Source organism: Cetorhinus maximus, chromosome 23, assembly GCF_964194155.1.
Source record: "Cetorhinus maximus chromosome 23, sCetMax3.hap1.1, whole genome shotgun sequence".
Classification (NCBI taxonomy): Eukaryota; Metazoa; Chordata; class Chondrichthyes; order Lamniformes; family Cetorhinidae; genus Cetorhinus; species Cetorhinus maximus.
In genome coordinates this window covers 17,286,044-17,305,220 of record NC_135901.1, presented here as the reverse complement: position 1 = coordinate 17,305,220, position 19,177 = coordinate 17,286,044, and the positions used below count along the sequence as shown (strand labels likewise).

The 19,177-nt window shown below is 42.6% G+C and overlaps 2 protein-coding genes across 2 annotated transcripts in view; one reads left to right on the top strand and one right to left on the bottom strand.

Annotated features, from left to right (window-relative positions):
• Positions 1–19,177, bottom strand: part of LOC144696999 (uncharacterized) — a 608,705-nt gene that overhangs the window by 52,053 nt on the left and 537,475 nt on the right. The gene's annotated exons all lie outside the window — the stretch shown is intronic.
• LOC144697096 (uncharacterized) overlaps positions 1–19,177 on the top strand; it is a 470,203-nt gene that overhangs the window by 210,040 nt on the left and 240,986 nt on the right. The gene's annotated exons all lie outside the window — the stretch shown is intronic.

Genomic DNA, 19,177 nt, shown 5'->3' with positions numbered 1-19,177 from the left:
TATATCCAGGTCTGTAATTGCGGAAACTGTTACCAGTAAATATCAACACAGCCAAAAGCTCAGTTCATTACATCGACTAGTTTGGTTTGCTAGTTTTACTGTTTGCTGTGCTACTTATGTCAGGAGCTGATTGTTGCCTGGTCCTGATCATTACAGTTAATGTTACATTTAAAACAAGTACTGACCGTCAGGTTATGATGGAAGTTGTTGAGTTTCTCTCGATCTGTTCTTGTTCGGGTCCAGCCCTGATTCCTCTCGCTGTGGTCTCTTGCACAGTAATAGATGGCGGTGTCTTCAGTCTTCAGGCTCGTCATGTCCAAGGAGAAGATGTTCCTTGAAGTGTCTTTGGACGCAGTAAATCGATTCTTAATTCCTGAGGCGTAGTAATTGCTGGATGAACTATAGTACCAAACCAGCCACTCCAGCCCCTGTCCGGGAACCTGTCGCATCCAGCCCATGTAGTTGCTGCCAAGATCGAACCCGCTGGTTTTACAGGTCAGTGTCAGGGAGCCTCCGGGACGCCCGGTCTCTGCCTCTGGCTGAGTCAACACAACATTCGACTGGACACCTGTAAAAAATATATGAAAAACCTCGAGGATTAATCCTGGTGAAATGATTCCTGACTCTGTAACATTCCAGAGAGAGACTAACACTGAGACAGAAATAGTGAGAGACTTGGACAATAAAAACTACTCACGGGATAAGAAAGTCAGCAACAAACTGAGAGAAATCGCCGACCTCATCCTTCTGGTCACTTGGGGAAAATGGTTCTGTCCAGAACTCAGTGAACAAACCAGCTCCCGGACTGTTGGATTCCGGTCCCGGTGAGCGGCATTTAAATACCCGGCAGAAGGGGGCGGGTTTCCAGGCGCCGCCTGTTGATTCCCTGGTGGAGGCGGCGACTGGATCCACGCCCCACCTTCCACACCCTCAACAGAATGGACCCAGATATTTACAATAGGTTATTGTTAAACGTGGACATTTTATCTGTATCGGGATATTTGGCTGAATGGACTTATTGTAATGTCGCCAGTGGTTCTAATGGTGAAATTACAGTTGAGCATCTGTTAATAAAAATATAATTCCATTGAAAATTAAGCCCATTTATTTCTACACCACTTCACAAGGCGTTGAACCAAAAAAAATAAATTATATTATCAGGGAATAAAGGGAATGTCAGTCTGTTTTGCAGCAACTCCGGGTCTCTATCTCATTACCACAATAAAGTGTCATCAGTCATAGGAATTATTATTGATTTATGTAACTAAATGCGGGGGATGAACAAAATGATTCTATTTACAGTGTGGGTGGCTATCGCTGTACAATTTGGGTCCGGAGATAAGAAAAATCTCCTTACATTATATAATGTCTCTCATTGCATTTCTCGAACTGCCCCTGACCCTCTGACAGCCCTTTGAAAATTAGAGGCTAAAGAAACCCGTCTGCCAGATAATTAAACAGTAAGTTTACACAGAAACATAAAATTTAATTATATTAAACGTAAGAAGTTAATGAATCAGAACGGACACGGAGATCAGCACAGTTATCCTTCAGCATCCAAATCACTGCAGCTAATTTTATTGGCCACCGGCTGTCTACCATTCACTGGTATTGGGAACACAGGATATCAGGACTTTGCGGCATATTACACAATATCACAAGAATAAATGCTTTATCTTCCACTGAAGCGGGCCATGAACTGGTCAATTCTCCACTCATTGGCAGCTATGAGAGGGACTGTTCAATAATCGAAATAAGCACAAATTAAACTGTACAGTACACGGTGCTAATCAGGTATAAGAGATCCCTCAGGTTAAATGAGGTGCACAACTCGGATAATATTCAAGGAATTCCTGCGGGTTCAAGACAATTCTATGATTTTCTTTTAATTTAATTTCTTTTACTTTTTTTGCCATTCTACTCAAATCATTAGAAAGGGGGATTGGGACCATCAACATGGCTCTCTCGCACTCCATGAAGTTCTTAATAAACCGGCTTTAATAACTGGAATGTCCTTTACTTAGAAATAATATAAATTAAATAGTATACGGCCAATTCCCTGATCGTGTTTAACCTCAGCGAACACGGCATTCATTAAAATGTTTCCTTAGATGAAATGCCATTTAAAATGTGCCTTTCGTGTGCGACAGAAACATTTATTGTTTGAATGGCTAAATCCCATTTTCTTCATTCTTATCCAGGCTAATCTGCCCCACACAGTATTTGGCAGCAAGCCAGCCGGCTGCAGTCAGGGAGGCTCGAATGTCCAACGTTGTTTACAGGAAGCATCTGCGGGTTTGTGCAGTAAATGAAAGATCTGTTTCCTCAGTACTGACCGCTTGGCTGCCAGCCAACTTCAAACCCTTAACATTGTCAACAAGGCCTATTTATAACAAATCTACCCAGTAACAACACTGGAGTCAGCTTTATTTTTTAAATTGTGAACTTATGTGGACTGTGCCCAGCTTTCAGGAAAGAAAAGTTATCCAGTTTCTCTGACACCCTGTTAGCATCCACAGCTCATTGGAGGATCTCTCCAACACATCATAATATTGTGATGGATGGATGGATGGAAAGAATTACAGGCAGATTATCAAAGAGGACTCAGAGAGAGGATAGGTTCTGTTACAGTCAAACATATAAATCTGTGTGATTTTTTTGCCCCTTTACTCTTTCACGGGATGTGGGAGTCACTGGCAAGGCAATCATTTGTGCTTCTCCCTAATTGCCTTTGAACTGAGTGCCTTGCTGGGCCATTTCAGAGGGCAGTTAGAGTCCACCTTATTGCTGTGGATCTGGAGTCACATGTAGGCCAGACTAGGTCCAGTGGCAGATTTCCTTTCCTAAAGGACATCAGTGAACCAGATTAGTTTTTTCCACAGTCGATGATAGCTTCATGGTTCCCTTCACTGAGACCAGTTTTCAATCCCAGGTTTATTGTTGAATTTAAATTCCACCAGCTGCCATGGCGGGATTTGAATTCGTGTCCCCAGGAGAATAGCTTGGGTCTCTGGATTACTAATCCAGTGACATTAATACAACACCACCGTCTGCCAAAGAATGGAGGGATGGCTGCAGTGATGCGGGAATGAATCATAGTTGGATGCCTGAACATTTTGATGAAGGGATCAGTGAATGAATTGATCGATGTATCGATAGGCACATCTGGACGATACTGTTTTACTTTCTAATCTTGGTGCTTGACTACTTTAAACCTTGAAGCAGGTCCAGTATTTCATTTGTGTCAGTCTAAAAGCTTCAGTCCCTCCAGATTTTCTGGATGTATTCCATCTCCAGGGTATCGAGCTGAACGTCACCAAGAGAAGGCTGGAGATGTCCCTGCGGTACTGATGATTCTTTCTTGCTGATGGGGAATCATCATCTTTCAGACAGAAAGCGGGTACATAATTTGATTTAGGATGGAGGATTGTAATATTTGGAACATGTGGTCCTTTCATGGAAAACAAAGCATTCAACATATCCTCACCCAAATTACCGAAGGTAACAGACATTACTCACTGGAGAACCGCATTAACTTACAGTCAGGTCCAGGTAGTTTTATTTATACCATCACTTTACAAATCCTCACACACTCCAGTTATATATCAGGAGTTTCTGTGTGATTATGAGCTGGTTACTTGTCAATAAAGCGCAGAGGCTGCTGGGTAGCTGCTCATTATCCTCGGTCTGATTTAATTCCATTTTCTACGGAATTCTGGGACAGATGTGATTCCTTGCTGACAGAATGGTCAGTGTGATCTCAATCAATGTCAATGATATTAAATGAATCGCAATTACATTTTGTATGAAATAAAATGCTGAAAATGCTTGGTTCATACAATTATTAATCTTTGTGAATGGATGATAATTGCTGATTATAATTATTTGTCTTGTGAATTGAAGGTAATTGGTGAATATAATTATTTATCTTTGTGGATTGATGATAATTGGCGAATATAATTATTTATCTTTGTGAATTGATGATAGTTGGTGAATATCATTATTTATCTTTGTGAATGGATGCCAATTGGTGAATATACTTATTTATCTTTGTGAATTGATGATAATTCTTGAAGATAATTATTTACCTTCGTGAGTTGATAATAATTTGTGTTGATAATTATTTACCTTTCTCAGCCTTTACGACCTTCTTCTTCTCTGCTGAAAGATAAGATCCGTTCCATAGGAGGTGAATGATGCAAAAATCACCACACTATCTGAAAACAAAGCCGACAGGTGAGACTGCAACATCTACAAGGATATCTCACTCATAGAGTTACGGTGAAGGCCTTTGCTCGGGTCATGCTTTAAAGACTTCATCTGGTTGCAGGCTGAAGCACAATGTGATGTTTTTATCAGAAGCTATACTCTGGACATGATTTGCTCCACATGCTGGACACCGTCAGCAGAGCACCACTCGAGAAGATTTTTGGGAAAATTGGCTGTTCACCAAAGCGCCTCAGTCTCATTCACTCCTTCCATGACAACATGCACTGCACTGTACAGATTGATGATTCCACTTCCGACACATTCGGAGTGAAGAATGGAGTAAAACACACCCACTCTGTTGGGCACCTTCTCCATGCTGCTGATCTTTGTCTTCCCTGTAAATATGGAAGGAGTCGACATACACTCGATCAAACCACAAGCTCCACAATCTATAAGACTGAAAGCGAAGACATAAACACATTGAATCTTGATCAGAGAATTCCTCCACGCTGATAACTCTGTCATCAAAACGGAAATTCAGCCACAAAGACTGATGGACTGTCTCTCCCATGCCTGTAACTTGTTCTCCCTGACTATAAGCATGGAGAAAACCGTGGTCCTGGGATAAGGTGTTGCATTTCCGTCTTTGATCAGACTAAATAACAAACCGATGGAAGTAAATTCCACTCCCTGGGTTCCATGGTGATAGGCAGCCTGTTCCTTGCTGCAGAACTTGATACCCGTATGGAGAAAGCAGCTGTCACCTTTGGCTGACTCATGAAACACCCCTGGAATAACATCAAACTGGCCCTTAGGACCAAGCTGATGGTTTATAAGGCCTGCGTTCTCAGCACCTTTATCTATGGCTGTGAAACATGGACGAATTACAGTTATCAAGAAAAGAAGCTCCACAATTTCCATCTTCACTGCCTGCTGCGCATTTTGGGTATGTACTGGCAGGATAAAGTCACGACTGCAGTGGTACTGTCAAAGGCAGAGCTCCCAAAACTGCAGAACTCATGAAACAGAAGCGGTTTTTGTGTCTTGGGAACGTTCGCAGGATGGAAGATGGTCACATACACAAGGACTTTCTGTTTGGTGAGGGAGCCGGAGGCAGACAACCAGTGGGACGCCCAAAGCTCCACTTCAAGGCTGCTTGAAGTGAAGGCCCTAAATATCGATTATCACAACTGAGTGTAACTAACTGACGACTGAGGAAAATGGCGACACCTCCTGTGGGTTGTCGTGAACCACCACGTTGACCAGTGGCTACAGTGGCTTTGTAATCCAGGCTAACACCGGGAAAAAAAAAAGCCACAACGACATTTTCTAGCTTCATGTGCAGCACTTGTGGCAGAACCTGCCTCACAATAATTGGCCTCCTTAGCAATCAGCACATCAGAAATGGCTTTGTTTCCATTGTGTGTCTGTGACCTTTCATAGATGGAAGGTTGTCCAGGATCTTCATGAAATTCAGTTGCAAACAATGAGATTTGCTTCTCCCTCTCTTTCTCTCCCTCCCAATCTCCTTCACACACACACACACAGACCAAGATGGCATCTTGTGCTTCAACTTAAGATGCCACGTTGACTTCCTGGGAGGCTCCATAGGCCTTAACTATTGAAGAAAATGACCCTAACTGTCTATCAGGTGGTATCATGAATCTTCCCAACACTATGTTTGTTGAGGTGGGTATTAATGCTCCCATGGTCTCTGTACAGTGCCCTTGTCAACATACCTCCCTTTGATCAAGATGAACAAAGTTACATCATCAGGAATTGGGCCGCTTTACTCTGGTGCTGACTGTAATGTGCGCTAATCAACCACGTTCATCTGCAATTAGTTGAATTTTGTTAAATTTTGACACCACCTCCCACAGAAGGCGATGTGGTGTGACACCTGGGGAAGTGGATTCTTGATACAATAATGTCAAAGACCTAACCTGACAGCACCATTTTCACAGGAGCTGCAATTGCAAAGTTTGGCCAGCAGATGGATGTGAAATCTTGCTGGACACATTCTATGAAGCAGGCATTGTCTCAGTTAATACTGCACTGGACCCTGTCTCTGTCTTTTAAAATTGGACTCCAGCTATTTTTATGTTAGACCAAACACTGTCTCTCTTTATATTTCAATGTACCCTGTTTCAATTAATACTGCACCAGTCAATACCAATATTTATATCACACAGTCTGGAATTTCCCAATTCAAACCGATCGGATTTACCTCTGCAGTCCTGTCACATCCAGTCGTAAATGGTGGTGGACAAGTAAACAAATAACTGGAGAATGGGGCTCCACAAAGTTGTGGGTCTGGAGTTATATGTATGGGAGGTGGTGATGTGCTGGTATTCTCACTGGGCTAGTAAATCGCTGGGGGTCTGGGTTTGAATCCCACCACGGCAGATGGTGAAATTTGAATCGAAAAATCTAATGATGACCCTGAAAACATTGTCGTAAAAACCCATCCTAACAAGCCACACTGTTCTCAAGGGGGCAATTAGGGATGGGCAATAAATGCTGGCCGAGCCAGCGCCGCCCCCATTCTCATGAACGAACAAAAAAAATGTAGGCCAGACTGGGTAAGGACGGCAGGTTTCCTTCCCTAAAGGACATCGGTGAACCAGATGGATGTTTAATATAATCGAATATAGTTTCATGGTCACCATTATTGAGATGAGCTTTTAATTCCAGATTTATTAATTGAATTTGGATTCCACATGCTGCCATAGTGGGATTCAAACCCCTATCCCCAGGGAAAAGGCCTGGATCTCTGGGTTACTGATTCAGTGACGTTCCCACTGCACGATCGTCCCTCCCATGTTATACAGGATCCTGGTTCCATTATTAATTCCCTGGGGACTACTTTATTTCTATTGTGCTGGATCAGGCCTCTGTTTCTATTAAAATAGACCCTATCTCATTAATGTTCCACTGGAAGCCATCTCAGTTTGTATTGCACTGGATTCTTTCTCTGTTTATATTTCACTAGGCCCTGTCTCTGTTTATGTTATATTAAATCTTGACTATGTCTACATTATAGTGGTCATTGTAACTACAGCACTAGGCTATGTTTCTGAAGAAGAGTCATATGGACTCGAAACATTAACTCTGTTTTTCTCTCCACAAATGCTGTCCAACCTGCTGAGTTTGTCCAGCATTTTCTGTTTTTATTTCAGATTTCCAGCATTTGCAGTATTTTGCTTTTATCTATGCCTCTGTTAAAATTATGGCTGCATTACTCCATGTTTCTGTGAGATGGAGAGATAATATTATAAATAAAGACATTAGGCTAGAAATCAGTATCTGGTAGTAGCCTGAAAGGACTGTATCGGATCGGCCGTAAATGCTACACAGCACTTGATATTCACCTTCAGTGCAGTCAGCAGAATTAGATTTCAGATATCCCTTCTTTTCAGGCGCCAAAGGCCAATTTCCCACCTATGGAGTGGCATGTATAGGAGGATGCAGGGCATTGTGTTCCAATGTGCTTGTTGCCCTTGTTATTCTGGGAGGTGGAAGTCACAGGTATGGAAGGTGTTGTTGAAGAGGCCTTGGCGAGTTGCTGCAGTGCATCTTGTGGGTGACACATACTGCAGCCACTGTGTACCGGTGGCGAAGGGAGTGAATGTTTAACTCCTGGATGAGGAGCCTATCAAGGGGTTGATTTCCCTTGGTTGGTATGGAGGTTCTTGAGTGTTGCTGCAGTTACGTTAGTCAAGGAAAGTAAACAATTCCCAACAGGCATCTGACTTGCAGATTTGCAGATGGTGGAAAGGCTTCGGGGAATCCGGAGTTGAGTTATTCGTCACAGAATCCCCGGCCTCTGACCTACTCTTGTAGCCACAGTATTTATATTGCTGGTCCAGTTCAGTTTCTGTTCAATGGCACCTGCACAACGCTGATGGTGGGTTTCAACGACAGTAATGTCTTTTGAACGTCATGTGGAGATATTTGGTTTCTTTATTGTTGGAGTTGGTCATTGCCTGGCACTTGCGTGCCGCTTATATCACTTGCAACTTATCAGCGTAAACTTGTCCAGTTCAAGATGCAATAAGTAAGGACAGTTTCATCGTCTGAGAGATCATAAATGGAACTGAACACTGTGAAAATATGAGCGAACATCCCCACTCCTGACCCGGTGATGAAGGGAAGGCTATTGATTAAGCTGCTGAAGATGGTTGGACCAAGGACACTTCTCTGAGATACTCCTGGAATGATGTCCTGGTGCTGAGATGATTGGCCTCCAACAACACAACATCTTCAGATGCGCTCGGTGTGACTCCAGCCAGTGGAGAGACTTGCCCTTGATTCCCGTTGACCTGACACTTTCAAAGGCTTCCTGATGCCACAGTCAGTTAATAGCAACTTTGGCATCAAGTACTGAAGCACTCATACATCATGTCTGGAAGTTCGCTCTCTTGTCCATGTTCAGACCAAGTTTACAATGAGCTTTGATGCTGGCTGATCCTGGTGGATCCAGTCTGAGGTTTGGTGGGGAGGTCGGTGACACCTTCAGTCACTTTACTGATGATTGAGAGTAGACTGATTGAGCTGCAAAGGGACAGACCTGATCTGTTGTCCATTACGTACAGTGTTCTAGCTTCACGCTATGGTTCATCATTTTCAGGTATGCCTGGCTTTGCTTCTGACCTGCTGGCTTACATTCCTCATTGTTCCCAGGCTGGATGTTAGACTCATAGGCGTTTACAGCACAGATGGAGGCCATTCGGCCCATCGTTTCCGGCCCATCATTTCCGCCCCGGTAAACAAAGATCTGACTACACTCAGCCCATTTCCCCACCCTTGGCCCATAGCCCTGGAGGCTATGGCAGCTTAAGTGAACATTTAAATCCTTCTTCAATGTTACTAGAGTTTCTGACTCAACCACCCTTTCGGGCAGTGAGTTCCAAATTCCTACCACCCTCTGGGTGAAAAAGATTCTCCTCAACACCTCTCTTAACCTTCTACCTCTTATATAAAATCTCTGCTCTCTGGTTTTTGACCCCTCTACTAATTGAAAAGGTGTCTTCCTATCCACCCTACCTATGCCCCTCAGCACCCCCTCAACCATCGTTGCCGCAAGGAAAACAGACCCAGCCTATCCAATATTTCCTCATAGCTCAGACCCTCCAGCCCAGACAGCATCCTGGTAAATCTCCTCTGCACTCTCTCCAGTGCAGTCACATACTTCCTAGAAATGTGGTGACCAGAACTGCACGCAGTGCTCCAGTTGTGGCCTAACCAACGTTTTATACAGTTCCAGCATAACCTCCCTTCTCTTGTGTTTTATGCCTCAGCAAATAAAGGCAAGTAACCCATATGCCTTCTTAACCACCTCATCTACCTGCTCTGCTACCTTCAGGAATCTGTGGATAGGCACACTAAGGTTTGAGTGAGGGACATTCTGGTCAATGAAATTACAGGGTGTGATTGAATGCAACTATCCTGCTGTTAATGACCAACAGTATCTCGTTGATGCTAAGTTTTGAGCTGCTAGATCTGTTCTGAATGTATCCCGTTTAGCACAGTGGCAGTGCCGCACAACACAATGGAGAATGTGCTCAGTGTGAATACCGGCCTTGGTTTCTGCAAGGACAGTGCAGGGGTCAATCACACCTATATCGATAGTGTGGTGGGCCAGAGATCAGGTAAGGTTTTCCCTCGTGTTGGCTCTCTAACCATCTGTGGCAGGTCCATTCTGGCAGATACGTCATTCAGGACTCACCCACCTCCGGCATTCTTGGTCTTGTCAAATGGTAATTGATTTTGCAAATTCACAGCACATCCGTTGCCCTTGCTACCATCAGTGTTTCTTCCTCGCAGTGCTAAAAATGAAGGAGTACAGATTCATCAGCTGAGGGAGGGCAATAGGTGGTAATCACCAGGAGGTATCTCCACCCATATCTTATCTGGTTCTGTGGGACTTCAATCTGGTGTCAATATTGCTGCACTCCACCGCGTCTCTGTTCATATTATGCTGGGCCTGTCTCATTGTTACTGCTCTAGTCCATGTTTCTGTTTCTGTAATACTAGACCCTGTCTCAGTATTGCTGCTCTCCACCATGCGTCTGTTCATACTACATTGGGCCTGTCTCATTGTTACTGCTCTAGTCCATGTTTCTGTTTCTGTAACACTGGACTCTGTCTCAGTTATTGCTGCTCTCTACCATGTCTCTGTTCATATTTTACCAGGCCTGTCTCATTGTTACTGTTCTCGTCCATGTTTCTGTTTCTGTTACATTAGGTCCTGTCTCAGTTATTTATGTAATTGTCCTCTGTTTATATTACATTACTATATTACCTTACTTTATTGCACTAGACCCTGGAAATAGGAGTTAAATGGTTTAATTTAAACAGCTGCAAGATAAGAGAGGTCTGCGGATCATTAACACAAATCTAGGATGCCGGGAGGACAAGTCATAACATCTAAATAGGCACCCATGATAATTGTTCCCACCATCTTGCTGCCTTATCTTCACTATTTCCAGCCCAGCCAATTTCCACATTATTGCACGTGTGCAGTGCAGTAATAACTGAGGCAGGGTCTAATGTAATTTAAATACAGATATGATCCAGCACAGAACTGAGACAGCGTCTACTGAAATACAGAGACAGTTCTAGATTAATATACACAGAGACATGTCAATTATAATATAAACAGAGACAGGGCCTTGTTTAATAGAAGGAAAGACAGGGTCTAGAGTAATATAACCAGAAACAGGGTCCAGTGTAATATAGAGACAGGGTCTAGTGTATTGTAAACATACAGGGCCCAGTTTAATATAAACAGGGTTAGGGCCTAGTGCAATATAAACAGAGACCGGATCTAATGTAATATAAACAGAGACAGCGTCTAGTACAAAATAAACAGAGACATGTCGAGTCTAATATTAACAGAGACATGCCGAGTGTAATCTAAACAGCGACATATCAAGTGTAATACAAACAGGGGCAGAGCCTAGTATAATATAAACAGAGATAGGGTCTAATGTAATGTAAACTGAGACAGTGATCAGTGTAACATAAACAGAAATAGGGCCTAGTGTAATATAAACCGGGGCAGGGCCTAGTGCAATATAAACAGAGACAGCGTCTCATGCAATATAAACAGAGGCATGTCAAATATAAAAAAAGAGACATGTTGAGTGTCATATAAACAGGAAAAGGGCCTAGTGCAATATAAACAGAGATACCGTCTAGTGCAATATAAACAGAGACATGTCGAGTATAATATAAACAGGGACAGGGCCTAGTGTAATACAAACAGAGGCAGGGTCGACTGTAATATAAACAGAGACAGGGTCTGGTCAGTGTAATATAAACAGGGACAGGGTCACGGTCGAATGCAATATCGAGACAGGGTCCACTGTCCCATCAAACACTCCCAGGACTGGTGCAGCATGGGGCTAGGCACAGAATTTAAAGCTACCTCTACATTGTCAGATTGAACACTCCCAGGGAAGATGCAGTACGGGATAGAGAGAGGGAAACTCCCTCGACACTGTCACCATGAAACACTCCCAGGGCAGGTACAGCACGGGTTAGATACGGTTAGACACGGCCTAGTGTAATGCACAGACAAGGCCCATGGCTCCATCAAACAGCCCCAGGACAGGTGTAGCATGGGGCTACATTAATAATGTAAAGTTCCCTCTACATTGCCACATGAAAAACTCCCAAGGCAGGTATAGCACGGGTTAGATTCAGAGTGAATCTCGCTCTACACTGTCGCCATCAAACATTCCCAGGGCAGGTACAACACCGTTCAGATACAGGGTAGAACTTCCTCTACATTGTCCGCTCACACACAGTTGAGGTATGTAGGGTAAGGGTTCTATGCAGTGTAAAGTTTCCTCTGCAATCTTCATCAGACATTTCCCAGGAAGCTCGACACTGGGGGCAGATAAAGAGGAAAGCTGCCTCTGCACCGTCACATCAGGCATTCCCAGGGCTTAGATACGGGGCAAATCTCCCTCTACACTGTCTACAGCCATGTCAAATACAGCATGGTTTAGATGCAGCGTAAAGCTTCCTCTAAACTGCCCTATCAATTACTCCCAGGTCAGGTATAGCACAGTTTAGATGCAGAGTAAATCTCCCTCTACACAGTCGTATCAAACACTCCCAGGGCAGTCACAGTGCAGGTTAGGTGCAAAGTAAAGCTCCCTCTACACTGTCCTATCGGACACTCGAAAGGCAGGAACAGCACGGGTTAGATACAGGGAAAGATCCTTTGGCACGGTCACACAAATCCTCGCTACTGGCTACAACACAGGTTAGATACAGAGTAAAGTTTCATCTGCAGTTTCCCATCAAGCACTCTCAGGTCAGTGAATGCTCAAAACAGATTTAGAGTAAAGTTCCCTCTACGGATTCTAATCCATTTCATTAGATCCATTCAGTTTGAAGTGTATGAATCGGGCTGAGAGAATACATTGGCGAGACATTGACTTCATGTTGTGGAGTGAAGACAATGACCCATGGTGGAGAGACAAGACAAAGAACCAGAGAGGAGAAAGAGACAGAGAGAGAGGATACACGAAATCTCTACAAACACATTTGCCGTGACATTATATTTCATGATAAGTGGGAATATTTCTTAATTCTGAACATAATTCTCATATAACTGATTTTAAAAATGCCCAAAAAACAATTGCTACTGAAATCGGTTGATGTATTTGCATGTTTGACTCTATTTCTGTGCTGTGTTGATGGGGAAATATTTGTTGTGTTTTTGTGTCTCCAGAATCTAATCTGGGACTTCTATTTCTGTGTTTATTTACATAAACGCCTCACTGGTTTCAATGAAGTGTTCATTGCAGCAAAGCCAGATAAACACAGACACTTATTGATTGGTTTCAACTCAAAACAGGGGTTTATTTTAAGTGTATTGACAGTTGGTACAAAATTAATAGAAACTTCTTCAACATCCATTAGAACAGATGTTATTTATTTCAAATAATTAAAAATACATTTAAATTAATAATTCAATTCTGAAAGTTCTACTGTCACAGTCAATGAAAAATATTTGAACAGGTTGGGATTACACTGAGTGTCAATTTGTTGGAAGATTTAACCGATTTAAAATGGACAATTTAAAACAGCAGCCAGAGGAGCGACCTATAATCATATTAATCTCAGAGTTTTCAACATATCACAACTAGCATTTTAAAATGTTAACATTTAGGAAGAATTTGTATTTATAGAACGCTGCTTATGATGCCAGGACGTCCTAAAGCCCTTGAAATTCGTTGATGTACATTTGTTGAAGTTTAGTCACTGCTGTAACATTGGAAATCCATCTGGTGATTTGTGCACAGCAAGCTCCCACGAATGAAGCTGCGAAAAATGAGGAGATAATATGTGATTTTAGTTGAAGAATGAATATTGGTGTAGGATAGTGGGGAGAACAGTCCTGCTCTATAGATTGCTGCCACGGGAGATTTTGCACCTGTCATCGGCCTGAACATTTGACCTGTTTCTCTCTCTATTGATCACTGACCTGTTGAGTGGTTATTTTTTGCCCTGCTTTAGATTTACCGAATCCGCAGTATTTTGCAGCATTTTAATTCGCTCTTGGGATATGGGCGTCAATGATGAAGTAATTCTTGCACTTGGCCCTGTCTCAGTTTATTCTAGTCAGACCATATATCAGGAATCACTGCACTAGACACTGTCTCAGTTTATATTAATTTAGACCCTGTATCATTAATCAGTGCAGTAGACCCTGTCTCAGTTTACATTAATCTAGATCCTGTGTCAGTCATCTCTGCATTGGACATTGTCTGAGTTTATATTAATCTACACCCTGCATCAGTGTTCACTGCACTGGGTCTGTCTCAGTTTTTATTAATCCAGACCCTGTATCAGTAATCACTGCACTAGGCCCTATCTCAGTTTCTATTAATATAGACCCTGTATTAGTAAAGACTGCACTGGATATTGTCTGAGTTTATATTGATCAGGACCATGTATCAGTAAACACTTCACTGAACCCTGTCTCAGTTTCTATTAATCTTGACCCTGTATTAGTAATGACTGCTCTAGGCCCTGATTCAGTTAATATTAGTCCAGACCCCCTATCAGTAATCATTGGAAAGGACACTATCTCAGTTTATATTGATCCTGATCCTGTATCATTAATTACTGCACTAGCCCCTGTCCTAGTTTATGATAATCTAGTCCCTGTGTCAGTAATCACTGCACTAGGCCCTGTCACAGTTTATATTAATCTAAATTCTGTGCCAGTAATCACTCCACTAGATGCTGTCTCACTTGACATTGATCTAGACCTGTATCAGTAATCAGTTTATATTATCACAGAATCACACAGTGCAGAAGAGGCTCTTCGGCCCATCGAGTCTGCACCGACACGTGAGAATCACCTGATCTACCTTCCTAATCCCATTTACCAGCACTTGGCCCATAGCCTTGAATGTTATGACGTGCCAAGTGCTCATCCAGGTACTTCTTAAAGGATGTGAGGCAACCTGCCTCGACCACCCTCCCAGGCAGCGCATTCCAGACCGTCACCACCCTCTGGGTAAACAAGTTTTTCCTCAAAAGCCCCCTAAACCTCCTGCCCCTCACCATGAACTTATGTCCCCTCGTGACTGACCCTTCAACTAAAGGGAACAGCTGCTCCCTATCCACCCTGTCCATGCCACTCATAATCTTGTACACCTCGATCAGGTCTCCCCTCAGTCTTCTCTGCTCCAATGAAAACAACCCAAGTCTATCCAACCTCTCTTCATAACTTAAATGTTTCATACCAGGCACCATTCTGGTGAATCTCCTCTGCACCCCCCCTCCAGCGCATCACATCCTTCCTATAATGTCGCGACCAGAACTGCACATGGTACTCCAGCTGTGGCCTCACCAAGGTTCTATACAAGTCCAACATGGCCTCCCTACTTTTGTAATCTATGCCTCGATTGATAAAGGCAAGTGTCCCATATGCCTTCTTCACCACCCCACTAACATGCCCCTCCGCCTTCAGAGATCAATGGACACACACGCCAAGGTCCCTCTGTTCCTCAGAACTTCCGCGTGTCATCCCATTCATTGAATACTTCCTGGTCAAATTACTCCTTCCAAAGTGTATCACCTCGCACTTTTCAGTGCTAAATTCCATCTGCCACTTATCTGCCCATTTGACCATTCCATCTATATCTTCCTGTAGCCCAAAACACTCAACATCACTGTTAACCAACCGGCCAATCTTTGTGTCATCCGCAAACTTACTAATCCTGCCCCACATGTAGTCATCTATATTGTTTATATAAATAATAAATAATGAGGGACGCAGCACAGATCCCTTTGGTACACCACTGGACACTGGCTTCCAGTAACTAAAGTGTCCTTCTGTCATCACCCTCTGTCTCCTACAACTAAGCCAATTTTAGAGTTATATTCTGCCCTGTCTCAGTTTTTATCAATCTAGACCCTGTATAAGTAATCATCATACTAGACCTTGTCTTTCTTACATTACTTTAGGGCCTGCATCCGTAATCACTGCACTGTGCCCTGCCGCAGTTTATATTGAGCTAGACCATGTATCAGTAGTCTCCGCACTAGATCTGTCTCAGAATATAATAATCTAGACCCTGTATCTGTAACCCCTGTACTTGAGGCTCTCTCAGTTTATATTAATCTAGACCCTGTAACATCAATTACTGCACTAGGCCCTGTCTCAGTTTTTATCAATCAAGACCCTGGATCAGTAATCACTGCAATGGACATTGTCTCAGTTGACTTTGATCTAGACCCTGTATCAGTAACCATTGAAACAGACCCTGTCTCAGTTTATATTGATCTTGACCCCACATCAGTTATCTCTGCACTAAACTCTGTCTCACTTTACATTAGCCTAGTCCCTTTATCAGTAATCACTGCACTAGATCCAGTCTCAGTTTATATTAATTTAGTCCCTGCAGCAGTCATCACTGCAAGAGCTCCGATCCCAGATGTATTTATCTAGGCCCTGTACCAGTGAACATTTCACCAGGCCCTGTCTCAGTTTATGTTGGTTCAGACCCTGTATCAGTAATTACCGCACAAGAGCCTGTCTCAGTTTATATTAATCAAGACCCTGTTTCAGTAATCACTGCATTCGACCCTGTTCTGGTAATAATAATTTGCACCCTGAACCTAAAAGCACTGCACTGGACTGTTTCTCAGTTTATATTAATCTAAAGCCTGTACCTGTAATCACTGCACTAGGCCCTGTCTCATTTTATATGCATCCAACCTTGCAACACAAATCACGGCCCCAGGTCTTTTATCAGTTTATATCAATCTAGACCCTGTATCAGTAATCACTGCACTAGACCCTATGTCATTTTATATCAATTTGGACCCTATATCAGTAATCACTGCACTTGAGCCTCTCTCCATTTATATTAATCTCGACCTGGTATCAGTAATCCCTGCACTATGTCCTGCCTCAGGTTTTTTTTTGTCAATCTAGACCCTGTAGCAGTAATCACTGCCCGAGCCTCGTCCCAGTTATATTTATCTAGGCCCTATATCAATGAACACTTCACCAGGCCCTGTCTCAGTTTATGTTAGTTCAGACCGTGTGTCAGTAATTACTGTACAAGAGCCTGTCTCAGTTTATATTAATCAAGGCCCTTTTTCAGTAATCACTGCACTCGTCCCTGTTCTGGTTATAATAACCTGCACCCTGAATCTATAATCACTGCACTTTGCCCTCTCTCAGTTTCTATTAACCTAGACCCTGTATCAGTAATCACTTGATATGCCCTGTCTTAGTTTATATCAATCTAGACCCTAAATCAGTAATCGCTGCACTAGGCCGTGCCTCAGTTCATATTAATCTGGACCATGTATCAGTAATCACTGCACTAGACACTATCTCAGTTTTATAAGTTTCAAGACATTGGATCAGTAATCACTGCACAAGACACTGTCTCATGTTATATTAATCCAGACCCTGCATCATTAATCACTGCACTGGACCTTATCTCAGTTTATAATGATGTACACCCTGTAACCGTAATCACTTCAATGGACACTGTCTCAGTTTATATTGATCCTCATCCTGTATCATTAATCACTGCACTAGCCCCTGACCTAGTTTATATTACTCTAGTCCCTGTGTCGGTAATCACTGCACTAGGCCCTGCCTCACTTTATATCAACCTAGACCGTCTATCAGTAATCACTGCACTAGGCCCTGTCTCAGTTTATATTGATCTACACCCTGTATCAGTAATCACTGCACTATGGCCTGCCTCAGTTCATATTAATCTGGTCCCTAAATCAGTAATCACTGCACTATGGCCTGTCTCAGTTCATATTAATCTGGTCCCTAAATCAGTAATTACTGCAATGGGCACTGCCTCAGTTTATATTGATGCTGATTCTGTATCATTAATCACTGCACTAGCCTCTGTCCTACTTTATATTCACTTCGGCCCTGTATCAGTAATCACTGCACTAGGCTCTGTCTAAGTCTACATTAATCTAGACCCTGTATCAGTAATCTCTGCACTATGTTCTGCCTCAGTTTATATTGATCTAGACCCCATATCAGTAATCACTGCACTATGGCCTGCCTCTGCTTATATCAATCCAGATCCTGTATCAGTAATCACTTTGCTCGACCCTGTCTCAGTTTATATTAATCCACACCCTGTATGAATAATGACAGAGCTAGAAAATGCCTCAGTTTATAAGAGTCCAGACCCTGTATCAGTAATCACTGCACTGGCCCCCATCCCGGTATATATTTATATAGACCCTGGATCAGTAATCACTGCACTCGCCACTGTCTCTGTTTATATAGATCTAGATCCTGTGTCAGTAATCACTGCACTAGACCCAGCATCAGTTTATATCAATCTAAACCCAATTGCAGTAATCACTGTACTTGGCCTGTCTCAAGTTCTATTAATCTAGGCCCTGTATCAGTAATCACTGCACTATGCCATGCCTCAGTTTATATCAATCTATATCTTGTATCAGTAATCACTGCACTAGGCCTTAACTCAATTTATACTAGTCCAGAACATGTATCAGTAATGACAGAACTAGAGAATGACTCAGTTTATTTGAGTCCAGACACTGTAACAGTAATCATTGCACTAGCCCCTGTCCCTGTTTATGTTTATCTAGACCCTGTATCAATAATCATTGCACAATGCCCTGTCTCAGTTTATATCAAGCTGGAGCCTGTATCAGTAATCACAGCACTATACCCTGTCTCAGTTCATATTTATCAAGACCCTGTATCAGTAATCACTCGACTGGACACTGCCTCAGTTTATATTGATCTAGACCATGTATCATTAATCACTGCACTTGGTCCTGTCTCAGTTTATATTCATTTAGATCCTTGATGAGTAACCACTGCACTAGCCCCTGCATCAGTTTATATCAACCTAGACCCAGCAACAGTAATCACTGCACTTGGCCCCATCTCAAGTTTTATTAATCTAGACCCTGTATCAGTAATTACTGCACTGGACACTGCCTCAGTTTATATTGATCTAGACCCTATATCATAATCCATGCAAAGGACACTGTCTTTGTTTATATTGATCTACACCCTGTATCAGTAATCATTGCACTAGCCCCTGTCCTAGTTTATTTTTATCTCAGCCCTGTATGAGTAATCACTGCACTATGGCCTGCCTCAGTGTATATCAACCTAGACCCCGTATGAGTAATCACTGCACTGGACATTGTCTGAATTTATATTGATCGACACCCTGTATCAGTAAACACTGGACTAGACCCTGTCTCAGTTTATATTAATCGAGATCCTGTGTCTGTAATCACCGCACTCGAGCATGTCTCAGTTCATATTAATCTAGATCCTGTATCAGTCATCACTGCACGTTAGCCTGTCTCAGTTTACATTAATCTAGACCCTGTATCAGTAAGCATTACACTAGGACCTGTCTCAGTTCATGATAATCTAGACTCCATTAGTAAGCAC